Source organism: Micrasema longulum, unplaced genomic scaffold, assembly GCF_059751315.1.
Source record: "Micrasema longulum isolate JH-2025_06_02 unplaced genomic scaffold, ASM5975131v1 h1tg000938l, whole genome shotgun sequence".
NCBI classification, from domain to species: domain Eukaryota; kingdom Metazoa; phylum Arthropoda; class Insecta; order Trichoptera; family Brachycentridae; genus Micrasema; species Micrasema longulum.
The window spans coordinates 331314-345211 of record NW_028278129.1 but is presented as its reverse complement, the minus strand read 5'-3'; the positions used below and the strand labels follow the sequence as shown (position 1 = coordinate 345211).

Sequence of the window (13898 nt, the reverse complement as noted above, 5' to 3'; positions counted from 1 at the left end):
GTTTTTCGTTTCATCTACTCATGTGATTGGCTAAGAGGCTTTGTCGTGCCCAAATTGAAATTTTGCAAAAATCACTACTCTAGTGCCATAATCCATGGAGAAAATACGGGAATATGTGTTAATGAAGAAAAGTCAGACAGCGTTCTACCCGGAGCATTCTAAAATTATGACACTCAACTCATGCTCAACGCGAATTCTGTCATTTTTTAACCGCCAGTGGGGTTTTGACGTAAATTCGACATTTAATTCGAAACCAAAAAAAAAAAATACTGTCAAAGCACAATAAAAGGAGTGAGACCCTTCACCTGTATATGTGCGAACATTGCAACGTGGCTCTCTTTATAAAGGCCAATGTTGGCAAAACTATCAAACAAAAAATACTTATTAAATTGTTTGAAATAAATATGAGAAGTTGCAATTGATTTAACCCAGTATTTTCATAATTATGACACTTTTAAGAAACCCTTCACAAAGCATGAAATTTCACAAAAATAGGCCGGGCACAGGGTAAATTCTATGTGTATTCGGCCGGTACTCAAAGTGTTAAGAGTGAAGCGCTCATTTCTGACGTCACATAATGTATATTGAGTCTCCTAATTTTAGCCAATTGAAATCACAAGGGGTTGAATAATATTCTGTTTCTGTGTAGAATAAACCGCTAAGCGATAATCAATACAAAATGGTGGCTCGTTTTGAGTATCATTTTTACATTTTCATAAAAGATCACTACCTTTATTTGAGGGAATTTAAAATTGACAGTGAAATGGGCAATCGCACTTTTTAGACAAAAAAAAAATCCACATTTTAACAAAAGCTACTTCTGTAAACACATTTACTTGTAGACAAACCTTAGGTTTGTTTACATAACTATGCATGTCGGCCTCGTGGTGTAGTGGTTAGCGCGTTTGCCTACCATGCAAGAGCTCTCGGGCTCGATAACTGACCGACTTGACTTGAAATATTTATTTAAAAAGGTGTTTTTACACTAGAATATTTCATAGTACCTGGACTGGTAACTGAAGCGTAAGACCGATCGTCTTACCTTCATGTAAAAATAATATACATGATCAAGATACACCGCGATTGATGTACCAATGCAGTGCCCTATGCACCATTAGGTGCGGATAGAAAATGATGATGATGTATGTGTGCATATATGTGTTTGTATGTATGTATGTATGTGTGTACATATATTACCCACATACATTAGTAGACGTAGTCGATACATTAGTAAGCACCCTATTTGAAGACAAACGTAATGCTTGTTAATATTTTTTTTGACAAACGTTACGGTAAAAAACACACCAACTCTTGACAAACTTTAAGTTTGTTAAGTAAAGTTTGACTTTTAATTTGCTAACTTGATCAACGTTACGTTTGTTGCACAACAAGAAATAAAAAAGATTTATCTACTCTGTTCCTGATTTGTAAACAGAATGAATGATGTCTTTGTAAACATATTTTTTTTATAATCAGTGCATCTTTGTGTTAGCTTCTAACACCATGTATCCTATTTTTGTGCAACTACTATGGGGGAGGATGTTAATAGAATTCGCATATTAATGTAATTAGTGTCGTAATGAAGAGAGGGTACGTTTCGAAACTGGTAAACATAGAAAATTTAGCAAGTGACTGAACACAAATATTTGACACTTCGTCGCGTTGCGGAAACAAGTTTCTATAAAACAAAACACGTTTTTTGATATTGAACTTTTATTATCTTCTTCACGTGTCATGTCGGGTCCCCTCGACGTTGACGAAGCAGCTCCTCCACATTTCTAATCCTGGTCCATGCGAAAGCTGTTTTCTTCCGACCTCTCTACGTCCCTCGATCTTCCCCTTCATGACGAGCTGAAGTATGGCATATTTATCACCTCTCAACACATGGCCAAAATTTGAAATCTTACGGAGCTTAACAGTGGTGAATACTTCTCTATTAGCATTGGCTCTACGTAATACTTCATTGTTGGTTATCATATCGGTCCAAGATATTCTTAACATTCTACGGTGAGTCCACATTTAAATGCTTCAAGGCGGTTATAATATTAACTTTTAGAGTCCACGCCTCTACACCGTACAATAAGACAGACCATATATAACACTTGACCATTCGTTGTCTCAGCTTAAGGTTTATTTTATCGTCACAAAGAAGATTTTTTATTTTGTTAAATCCTATTCGGGCTGCTTCCATTCTGCATTTTATCTCAATGTCGAGGTCTAGATTTTCAGTGATGATAAGTTCCTGCATTGCTTCACTTTCTCAATATTGACACCTTTAAGTTGGAAATTTACATTTACATGACTCTCTAGGATAAAAACCACATTATACTTTTATTATATTTATATTTAAATATCGATTTTATACTCACAGTAATAATGCGTGAACCTATAGAGAAGCCCTATCACTATGTTTCATAGAACGCAAGCTATGTATGTTGATTTGTTACATAGCAACAAATTGGTGGCCACTTAGTTTTTTTTGACAACATAAACATAACGGTTCGATCGGATGCTTTTGTAGCTGTACTTGGCTTTGTTTGTAAACAACTTGGGTATTTACTTTATATCAAATAAAAATCGACGATGGTGAATTGCAGTATGTTTGGTTGCAGCAGTAGAAGAGTCAAAGGTGTTAAAGGAGACAGTTTTCACAGGTAATTCATTTCAAATATTTTCCCATAATTCACATTGAGTTTTGGCATTTATTGTCCCGACACGTGTATTATATTGCTTAAAAACTTTCCTAATATCAACATATTTACTTCAGATACTATTTTTTCTCAATTTAGGAGATAAATTTGCGAATTAAAGTATGTTTACTGTTGATACTGTCAGTTGATTACGGGCAATATGTCGGGGCCGCACTAGGCATCCATATAAAGTTTGAGTTTTTATCGAGTAGAGGTCGATTCAAATTTCGCTCGAAAATAGCAATGTTAACCGTGAAATTGTATCTAAAATGACCTGTCCAAATTTCAGGCCGCTACGATTTGCCATTTCGAAGATGTGACGAACAAACAAACAAACTCAACACAGGACTCTGGTTCTATGGAGTTGGGATTTATGTCTCAATAAATGTAACATAAATATTTTGAGAATAAAATGAATAAAAAAAAAAAATTTAAAAAAATCTACACACACATGTATTTTCAGTTTTATAAAATAAATATAGGCGAATTATAGAAAAATAAATTGGAATAACCCTGCAATAATAAATACACAGGTACATATTTTATAGTATTAACAATGCAAATTAATATCCATTTGATAATTCTCGACCTGAGTACGGCCCATTGTTTTGCTGCGAACTGTAGCTAACTTAATACCCGATAGTCATAGAATGGTTTTCCTACGTTTGGGCTCCTCTATAGCTTGGCGCATTATTACTCTGAGGTTTTATCTGCATTATTTTTTTTAAAGGGATATTAATCCCTAATTATGACTAAGATAATATTCATAAAAAATATTACAAAAAAACATGTCTTTATTTCATACTTTCATTGTCTCAAAAATGTTATGAATCTACATAGAACCTCGTTTCCCCAACGTGACGATTTATCAATGTACTTTTTATTCTTATTTGTAGTACCAGCATTTCATGGTTTTTTCCTTATTCATAATATTTGTTGAGTCTAGTTATATATTGTGCTCTGTCCACCATGAAAAGAGGTGGACAGGCTAAATCTCATATTATTATCGGAAAACGTGCCCCCAAATTTCAATGGTAGGTTTTCGTAAGTCAACATCCTTTTCTTATTAAATATACCGTGAAATTAATGTAAACAAAAACGGATCAATAAAAGCATTTAATATCGTCACCTTAACTTGTAAAACTCGTAAATCCCAAACTGACTTTTTTCAGTTGAGAGTAAAAGCAGTTTTTACCTCGGTACATAAAAATTATACAGAATTTACAATGATTTAATTTAAAAATGATACCGAGTTTACAGTATTATATCATTAGAAAAATAGTACAAAATGAGGAGTTATCGAAGTGTACTATATAGATCAATTGTATGGACGGGTGCACGTGAATTGATTCGAGGTTAAATGAGAAAGATTTAAGCTGGTTTGAGTGGCCACTTTACACACTGTAACATTCACCATTCTGCCCATATTTGAACATCTATATTCCTTCAATTCTTTCATCTGTTGATGTTTGTGAAGTTAAAGAGCTGAAACCTCAAGAGGTTTCAAGAGGTTTCTAAGAGGTTTCCAAGAGGTTTCAGCTCTTTAACTTCACAAACATCAACAGATGAAAGAGTTGAACGAATATAGATGTTCAAATATGGACAGAATGGTGAATGTTACAGTGTGTAAAGTGGCCACTTAAACCAGCCAATGACAGGTCATAAGCCCTGTAGATGCCTAGACTTCTATATCACCTTCTCTAAAATGTTCTTCATCTCTGTTGTAATATGTTAAGGTGTTATCATATGTTTTTATGTAAAGGATCTTTACCGATCTCCACAATATAATTCATCGGCTTTGGTAAGTCTTGTAATAAAAAAAATATTTTTGTAAATGTGTATGAAAATAATATGTAATAAATGCAGTTATTGTATAAATATAAAAGAATAAAAAAACAACGATAATACGAAGAAAGTGAGGTAGTTCAGTGCTATGGAAAACTGTTTATAAAAAAAACCTTTTCGTATGAACGCGGTTATAAATATTTAGAGCATTTAATTGTACCATGAAGTTTCACGAAAATAGTTTAAAATTGATAAATATGGTTTTAATAATAACAAACTACTTCGAACTACGACACAAGTTCTTAAGAATCAACCAATCATTTTCAAAAGAAGTTTCTGAGATATCTCTATATGAGAGAGCGCGGGTATTATCCTTGACTCTACCCGACCGAGTTCCTCCAGGGTATGCTTGGCTACAACAGTTTAGAGACTAGAAGGAATGTGTATTTGACCACACATTTTTATCGATTGTTGCGCTATATGGTCGATAATTCTGAGATTATAAGGAGCATTTGTTTGTATGTTTCTGATAATTACCTAAGATAGCGTCAGCATAGATTGTTTCATATTCCGATATACAGGACTAGTATGCTAATGGTTATGCCTGTTAGAAGGGCTACAGCTATGCTGAACAGCATTGCTTTGGATGTTAATCTGTTCCATGTATCCGAAGGGGTTTTGCGGAGCAGGATTCTCCAATTACTTTGACATATAATTTTAGTTTGTTTTGTACATGTTATTTTTTAAATACATTAATTGAATTCAATTTTTTAAAAAGGTTGTTATTTGTTGTGATAGATTTCCGGTTTCCGTCAGCCACTTTTTTCAATGTTTAGTGCATTTCTACGCTACCAGTAGCGTAACCAGCACCAGCGTACCAGTAAAGTCCAGACTCTACTTTTAGATGTCAACAGAACTTACCGACGAGAATTTGTGACGTCACGGGTGGAGTCACGGTGGCCTCCGTGGTGTAGTGGTCAAGACGCTTGACTCACGCACGGAAGGTTCCGGGTTCGATTCCCGGTGAGAACACAAAAATTCAAATGTGATTTTTCTCAAGCCTGGGTGCTCTGTGATGTAATTCACCACTGTAATTAGGCCTCCTGGCCTGTTGTGGTGCAAAAAAAAAAATGTAAAAAAAAGTCAATTCGATTTTTCCTGACGAAAATATTTATTTATTTATTTATAATGTAATTTCAAAATTACAAAGCTTAAAAAAATCACCGCGATAATAATACGATGCACAAATTATTAAAATGTTTTGGGTTAGTTTGATAGTCTTTAAACAAAAAAAAAAACGAATTTATTTCAACACAGAGAGAAAACATTTTTGAGAAGAGAATATGGAAGTCTGAGCATTTACAGGGCTTATGACCCGTCATTGGCTGGTTTAAGTGGCCACTTTACACACTGTGTAACATTCACCATTCTGCCTATGTTTGAACACGCACATTTCTTCAACTCATCCATCTGTTGACTTTTATGAAGTAAAAGAGCTGAAACCTATATCACGTGGGTGAGATTCATCCGCTGAACCAAATCACCTACTAAGCAACGCCTGAAAACGAATTTCCAATTTTTTATACTTCTTCTTTTACGAGTTAGTTAATTCAAAAATGTTTTGAGTATGTCCAAACTTAAATTATCTATATCTACCTACCCGTCCTTCTTTTTTTTTAGCGCACTTATTTATTTTATTTATTTATTATTTACAAACAATGTTTTATTTTTATTATTTTCTTAAAAAAATTGATTTTTTTATATTTTTTTTACAGGACACACCAACCCAATTAATTTGGCTTGTCGGCAAAGATTATTTACATTCAAACATATGATAACACTACATAGTTGTATAATAATAATTACTACTAACTTAAATATAAGGAGCGAAAAAAGTACACATAATTTATGTTTTCAAATAATATTTAGAAAAATGTAAAAAAGAGCAAAAAATAACTTAACGATATCGCAACTATAAGATAAAAAATAAATACAAAGCTTGTAACAATAATTATGAAAATAAAAATGCGGTTGAAAACGAAGTTGTTTTATATTTATTTCAAAAGAATTGTTTATTCAATTAAAATATTACGATGTTTGTGATATTATTTTCTTGAAATAAAAGTTGCAAGCATTTGGACATACTCAAACATTGTTGAAATAAAAAATTCACTGTGTAAAATCATTAAATATATATATATCTTTTAAATAATTCATCACTGTACAAATAAGCAAGTTTTAGACACATGTATGTTTGTATATTATTTGAAGTCCTAACAGAAAACGCCAAAATATGATTTTTGACCATTCGTGGATTTACGAGTTTTACAAGTTAAGGTGACGTCATGCACCTTATTATTTAAAAAAATATTGTTATGGATTGAGATGGATTACCTATGCAAGAATTGAGTATTACATTCCAACGTTTTACAACAGAGGTGGAGAATATTTAAGGAAAGACAATTTAAAGGTCTAAATAGGGCTTATTTTATTTTATTTCATTAGAAAGGCAAAATACATTTATAAATTTATAAGATACTATTATATTATAAATACATGCCATAAAGTCCAATTATAGGCTTCCACAAAATATTGTTTTTTAAATGTTGTCACAAAAAAGTTATACAAAACTTATAATATTACTAAAAATGTAAATGTAATACACATTATTAAAAATATGTCTACTTTTAAATATTGGTCACACAGTTGCACATCAAAATATGTATAATTTCTATGTACGTGTGATGTCACCGTACTCCTCCTTAACGGCTTAGCGTGCGGTTTTCAGAGAAATATAGATCTTTGCGCTGCGCCTGTTCGTAAATATTAAAATCTCCAATCGAATGTGTAAAAATTAAGTACGAGCATAAATGTTTTATTCATCGATCTACCAGGGTTGCATTCGAGGAGAACGCATTTGCAAAAAAATGGAAAGGTGTTGTTTTTTTGTGTATGGAAAAAGTTTGTTTTTGATTGTTACAAACAGCATTTGTTTTTTGTGGATCTCAATCAGATTCTTTCTTTAAATTCCTTATAATTTCTACCCATTTATTTCTTTTTATTTTGTTTGGATTTTTGGTAACACAAGAAAATATTAAATTCAATTCATTTAAAAAAATTGTATTCCTACATAAGTACATCCCTTTGTTGGTGAGACGACCGGAGTTTGACGCTTGCAAAAAGAATGCCATATTTGAAAAATATTTATTTTATGTTTTGGAACTTCACCATAAACAAGTACCTACTTTAATTCAATATTTTTTTAATGTTGACAATTTTAAATTTCGGAATTTTATCACAAACAAGTACTTCTAAAACAAAGTTGAATTTTACCATAGTTTAATTTATTGACGAATTCAGTTTAACTATCGTTCTACTATCAATGCGTTGTTTTACCCGCGTTTTTACTTGAGTGAAATATAACCACTGTTTTTTTATTCCAAATCTCAAAAATGGAATATTGTGTTTAATTCATTTTTTACACATTGTTACACAGTGGAATGTGACTTTGCAAACGTCAAAAAGGCGAACATTTGCGAACAACGTGGCATATTTAAACGCAATCAAATAATAACATCGGTCAACAGAATCTTAAAATAATAGTAAAGTTAGACAATTTCATATAATGAAAACCAAAAAACAATAACAATATTTTAATATCTTATTTGAAAACAAGAATGATAAGAAAAAATAAAAGACAATAAAAATACGGTAATCCAACAAGCTCTGAAATATTACTATTTGCAAACCTATGTTGCAGACCAATGTCATGAAAGAGCGAGGTCAACACCTTCCGTAACTTGACAACACTCCCGTCTTTCCACAAGTCTGGCAAAAGGTTATGGACCTTTTTGCCCACGTTATAGTGTTGTCTCGATGCCAGAACAGTGTTGACCCCTTCACTTAGTATCAGATCCCTGTTAGAGTATCTTGTATTATGGTTGTAGTTGACGCTTGGGTAAATGTCTCTCTTTTCTCAATTACCTTCTTACTTTCTTTAGATTTTGGATTTTGCCGGGTTTGCAAATAGTACCCTCATATACTTCTTCTTGGACTAGGTGGATTTATCAACAGTGTTTTGAGTTGGTCCCAATTTTTGTAGACAAGGACTGGATTTAACCCCCTTGTATAGAGGTTTAAAAATGCATGAAAAGATGCCTGAATGTATGAAGAATGAAAAGAGTTTGAATGAATGTTGTGTGTACTGTAAAATGATGTTAATAAATATGTAAAGAAAGTAAATGTAAATATTATTTTTTATACTAATTGTATATAAGCGAACTTAAGAAACAAATTTGAAAAAAAAAACAAAATAAAAGTTCTTATTTGTAATAAGACCTTTTGTTGAATTTCCAAAATATATATTTAAAATAAATAAAGGTGTTTTTAGAAAATAAACCCTATTTGCGGAAATCCAACTGCCAGGATTAGGAAATTCTTAGTTTCAAGAATGGATCAATGTACAACATTATGTGATATGAAGGTAATTCCAAATTAATCGCATGTCCGATAAAATAGAGTCGCAACTCAAAAAATCTGCATTTAAAAAAAAAAAGCCTATAAACTAAAATAAAACAAACAACAAACCATCACGCCGTTTTCCCGTAGAGGTAGGCAGAGAGGATAGGAACGCCATGTCACTCTACCTTTACACACAGACCTCGCTTCACCTACACTCATACATCTTCTCATGCACGCACGCCGATTATTCCTACTTTTGACATGTTCATCTTCAAGTATTTGATAGACTTGATCGTGCCATGTCTTTCTCAGCCTTCCTCGTTTTCTGCATCTATCAACATTCGCATCGTAGATCCTTTTAGCCGTTCTTTCGCTGCCCATTCGTTCTACATGTCTAACCCAATGCGGCACCCCTTACTTGATTCTGTCGATAATGCATATCTCAGCCTTACACAGTTCACGGATCTCGACATTTGTGCACCTATCATGCATTGTTTTACCACACATTCGCCTGAGGGATTGCATTTCGACAGCATTTAACCTTCTTTCATCATCATTTTTCCAATTCCATACTTCGCCTCCCATACAATTAAAGTTGGCACTAGAAACTCCATTATGAACTGCTAGTTCAGCCACTGCGATAATTTAAATTTGTTTGCCAAAATAGATATCAGTGCACCGTTCACCCTGTTCCCGGCACTCACCCTCCTTTCAATATCTTTTTCGCTTTTTCCATCCCTAGTAAACATACTTTCCAGATACACGAATTCTTCTACCCGATTCAGAATATCTTCGTTAACACTGATCTCACATTAAGTTATATTTTCATCCCTTTCAAAAACCATCACTTTCGATTTATCACCATTCATAAGCAAATCGCTTTTCTTGCATACATCGTAGCCTTTTGTTACCAAGAATTGAAGGTCTTCTTTGCTGCTAGCAAAAAGCACGGCATCATCCGCATACAGAAGACAGTTAACAGTTATACCACTCATTTTTGCTCCCATTCTTAAACCTAAAATAATATATCAATATTTAAGTCCAAATATGGATGTTCAAACAAAGGTGAATGTTACACAGCGTGTAAAGTGGCCACTTTAACCAGCCAACGACAGGTCATAAGCCCTGTAAATGCCTAGACTCATATTCCCTTCTCTCAAACGTTCTCCATCCCTTCTGTAATTTGTTTGAATAATATTTTTTTGGTTTATCTAAATGTTTGCAGACAAAAGACTGGATTTCACCTACTAGAGAATCATAATAATTAGTTTATTCGGCGTTTATATAGCGTTTTTAATAACATATTATAATCAGTTAAGGACCCACTAAGTCTGAAGACTTTTTGGTAGGACACAATTTTTTAAGACTTGCTTTAAGACACGTCTACGTATTATAAACATATTTTTCTTTTTAAAGTTCAATGCTTGTGAAAACTTACTAATCTGTTTTCCTTCTATGATTTTGTGTGCTTATTATTTTTCTTGATATCTGAATGTTTTTTCGTTTTTTATTTTTGTATTATTTAATTTAGCACTCACTATTATTTGGCATATTATTTATTACTTTCATTTCTTACTCTCTAAACCGTTTGCTTTTTGTCATATTAATTACGTATTTGTATTATTTTCTAGGAATTTAATGATAATTTTTATTTAATCCGGATATTTTTTTTGTGCTATTTTTGTGGAAAACATCTCAAGGGTGTTGTAAACATCCTAATACGTCTAGCAGCTACAGAGCACATAAGTGGTTGGAATTTTAGTTCCCCTTTTCCAATAGATTATTTTAAGTTAAAAAAACACATGCAACTAGATGAAGCAAATGTTGCAGCTACAAAGCGCACAGATTTTTTATCATGTATTGAACTTAATTCATATCATTTGTATTTTAATCTTCATATCTGATTTTTTAATATTATCTTCTTTCGAAAGTTATTATTTATTATTTTATTCTTTACTATTTAAATTTCATTTTTCTGGATTTTGCTGCATCACATGTAATAATTCAATTTGTTTTATCATGTTTTTTTATTCTTGTTAATTTTTATGGCTTAATACGGGCACAGCCAAAGCCTTAATCAGTTGATGAGTAGGGCAAACGATTGTAATTTAGAATGAATAAATCAATAAATTATATCCATATTATTTACGGTGTTTCTGGGGCAGACCGCGAAACTTCAGAGGAATACTGTATAATTCTATATTTGTTTTAAAACTCTTTTCCTTGTGATTTTTTTAATAATTTGAAAATGTTGTAAATATTTTATTTCTTGGACTTACATATTTTCTGCAAACTCCTACACTGTCCCTACATTTTTTTTATTTTAAGAAAAGTATTTGACCAACGAAGCGATACTCATCGGACACGGATAAGGGATGCGGTTGGGTACGATAGGGGTAGGGAGGGGTTTGTGAAAGGGATGCTAGTCCACAAAATTAAGGATTTGCTCCACATTAAAAAGTGCGTTTTTGTAAATAAAAAATTTGGATGTTTTTAAAGTTGGCACGAGCTTACGGCTTTGGGGTGAAAATATTTTTGCTGTAGGAGAGAGGGTAGAGTATATGATATTATACCGGTATAAAACAGAGTGATTCTGACACAGAACTCTAGTCAAATAGAGACGGGTGGAAGAAGTTAGAAGAGACATATATCTAGCAGTGGCAAATGGTGATTTTATTTACACGTAAGCCATTCAAAAATATCATTCTTTTGTATCTAAATAGGAGGTACATAATATAATGCAAGTAATATTTACTATAAATCGACATTTTTCTGTGGTTCTGTGTGATACAACAACTCTCATCAATGAAATCAACTCAAACGATGTAACTTTGTTTTATATTATATTATAAAGATATATTTTCCAATATTTTAATAATATATAATTCATTAAAAATAAACAGAAAATACCACCATGAATTCAGTCGATATTAGGTATTCAATTAAAATGTCAACTGGCCGCATTGTTCTAGTAATTAATAGTGCTAAAAACGGCCGCGTGGAGCGCTATATGTAGGTTAACGTATTAACATTCAAAATATAGTATACTTATTTGTATGAAAAAATAAGCTGGAATAATCGGCCAGTTTCTTGGCGTACCGCAGGCGCTGGCGCGTTTTATTAAAATTTATATTTATATTAGGATAAAAATACAAACGGTGGAAATGATTTAAAATAAATGGTAATTATTTATTTGTTTTTCTGTAAATAAAGTTACAATAAAACATTATGGTTAGTCAAATATAATGGTAAGCTGTGCATAATCGCTTCTATACATGGTTCGCCCCTGATATTTAGCAGTGGGGAAATGGAGGCTAGAAATAAAGAAGAAAAAGTATGTCATAAAGCCAACGTGTGGTTAAATCATCAAGCTCAAATCACCCGTATATTTATTTTTTAGCATAGAGTTTTTTTATAAATTATTTTGTGCACTTAAATCAAAATCAGAGTTATTGAAGATATGGCACTATTTGATCGGAAGAGCGACATAATATGTACATTCAATAGCGTTATCACAAATAACTCATCTACCGTTTTCCACCCATTACAATGGCGCCCAGCAAGGATACGATACGTACAGACGTAGGTACCGGGTGGTTCAAAATACATCATCATCATTTTTCTATCCATACCAAGTGTTTTTTTCAATTTCATTTACAATTTATTTATTTTATGCACATTACAAAAAAGTTCAATGCATACATAAAACGAAAAAAATATTACTAAAATTCAAATATACAAAAATGGTCCAAAAAAAATACCCAGCAATTATAAAGAAAGACTGCTGTCCTCTCTGAACTTTTTTTTAGTAATATGAAAGATGTCAATATCCGAAGAGATACGGTTGAGTAAAGACATTGCTTTTCCTTCTGGCATTACCATCGGCAGGTTGGTTCGGCAAGCAGGAAAATAAAACAGCTTAAGCTGTCTATGTCTAAGGTAGTCATTAGGAAGATAAAGAAAAATACTCTCCGTTATACCTATGTTGATCGTAATACCACGGATCAATCGGAAAAAATACATAAACAAGTATGCGTTTCTTCTTTTCTCCAAACTATTGTAGCCAAGCATTCCCAGTATGAAGTCAGACGGGTACAACCACGGATAATATCCGCACTTCCTTAAGTAAAGATACCTCAGAAATTTATTCACACTAAGGTCTGCTTCGCACCAATTAGTTATAAAGTGTTGCATAGGGCACCCCATTCGTACTCTTAAGGCAGCATACCTAGATCACGCCATCTATACATACCTTTTTCCACCCATTACAATGGCGCCCAACAATACAACTATACGTATGAACAGGTATCGTGTAGGCCTGAATTTGTTGCAACAGAAAAGCAAAACAAGTTTTAAGGAGGGAATATGGAAGTCCATGGATTTACAGGGTTTATGACTTGTTATTAGATGGTTTAAGTGGCCATTTAGCACACTGTGTAACATTCACCATTATGCCTATGTTAAAACATCCATATTTCCTCAACTCTACCATCTGTTGACTTTTGTTTTTGTTTTGTAAAAACAACAGGCCAGGAGGCTCAATTACAGTGGCAAATTACATTACAGAACACCCAGGCAATGGTTTATGGGTATTTTTTTTAATTTTTAAAAATATAAGTAGGTAAATAAGCATAAACAAGGTAACAAAGGTCTACGATGTATGCAAGGGAAGCGATTTGCTAATGAATGTCCATAAATCGAATCTGATGGTTTTCGAAAGAAATGAAAGTATGACTAAATGTGAAATCACTGTGAATGGGGTTAAACTAAAACATGTAGAAGAATTTGTGTACCTAGAAAGTATGTTTACTAGGGATGGAATAACTGAGAAAGATATTGAAGAAGGGTGAGTGCCGGGAACAGAGTGATCGGTGCACTGAAATCAACCTCGGCAAATAAATGTTTCTAGCAAGAGGCAAAATTAGCAGTTCACAATGGAGATTCCCAACCTTGATGAATGGA

At 32.8% G+C, this 13898-nt stretch overlaps 1 protein-coding gene across 1 annotated transcript in view; it reads right to left on the bottom strand.

Moving 5' to 3' along the window:
* LOC148278025 (uncharacterized) overlaps positions 1-13898 on the bottom strand; it is a gene marked incomplete at its 3' end in the record, with an annotated part of 163898 nt that overhangs the window by 24916 nt on the left and 125084 nt on the right. The window lies entirely within an intron of this gene.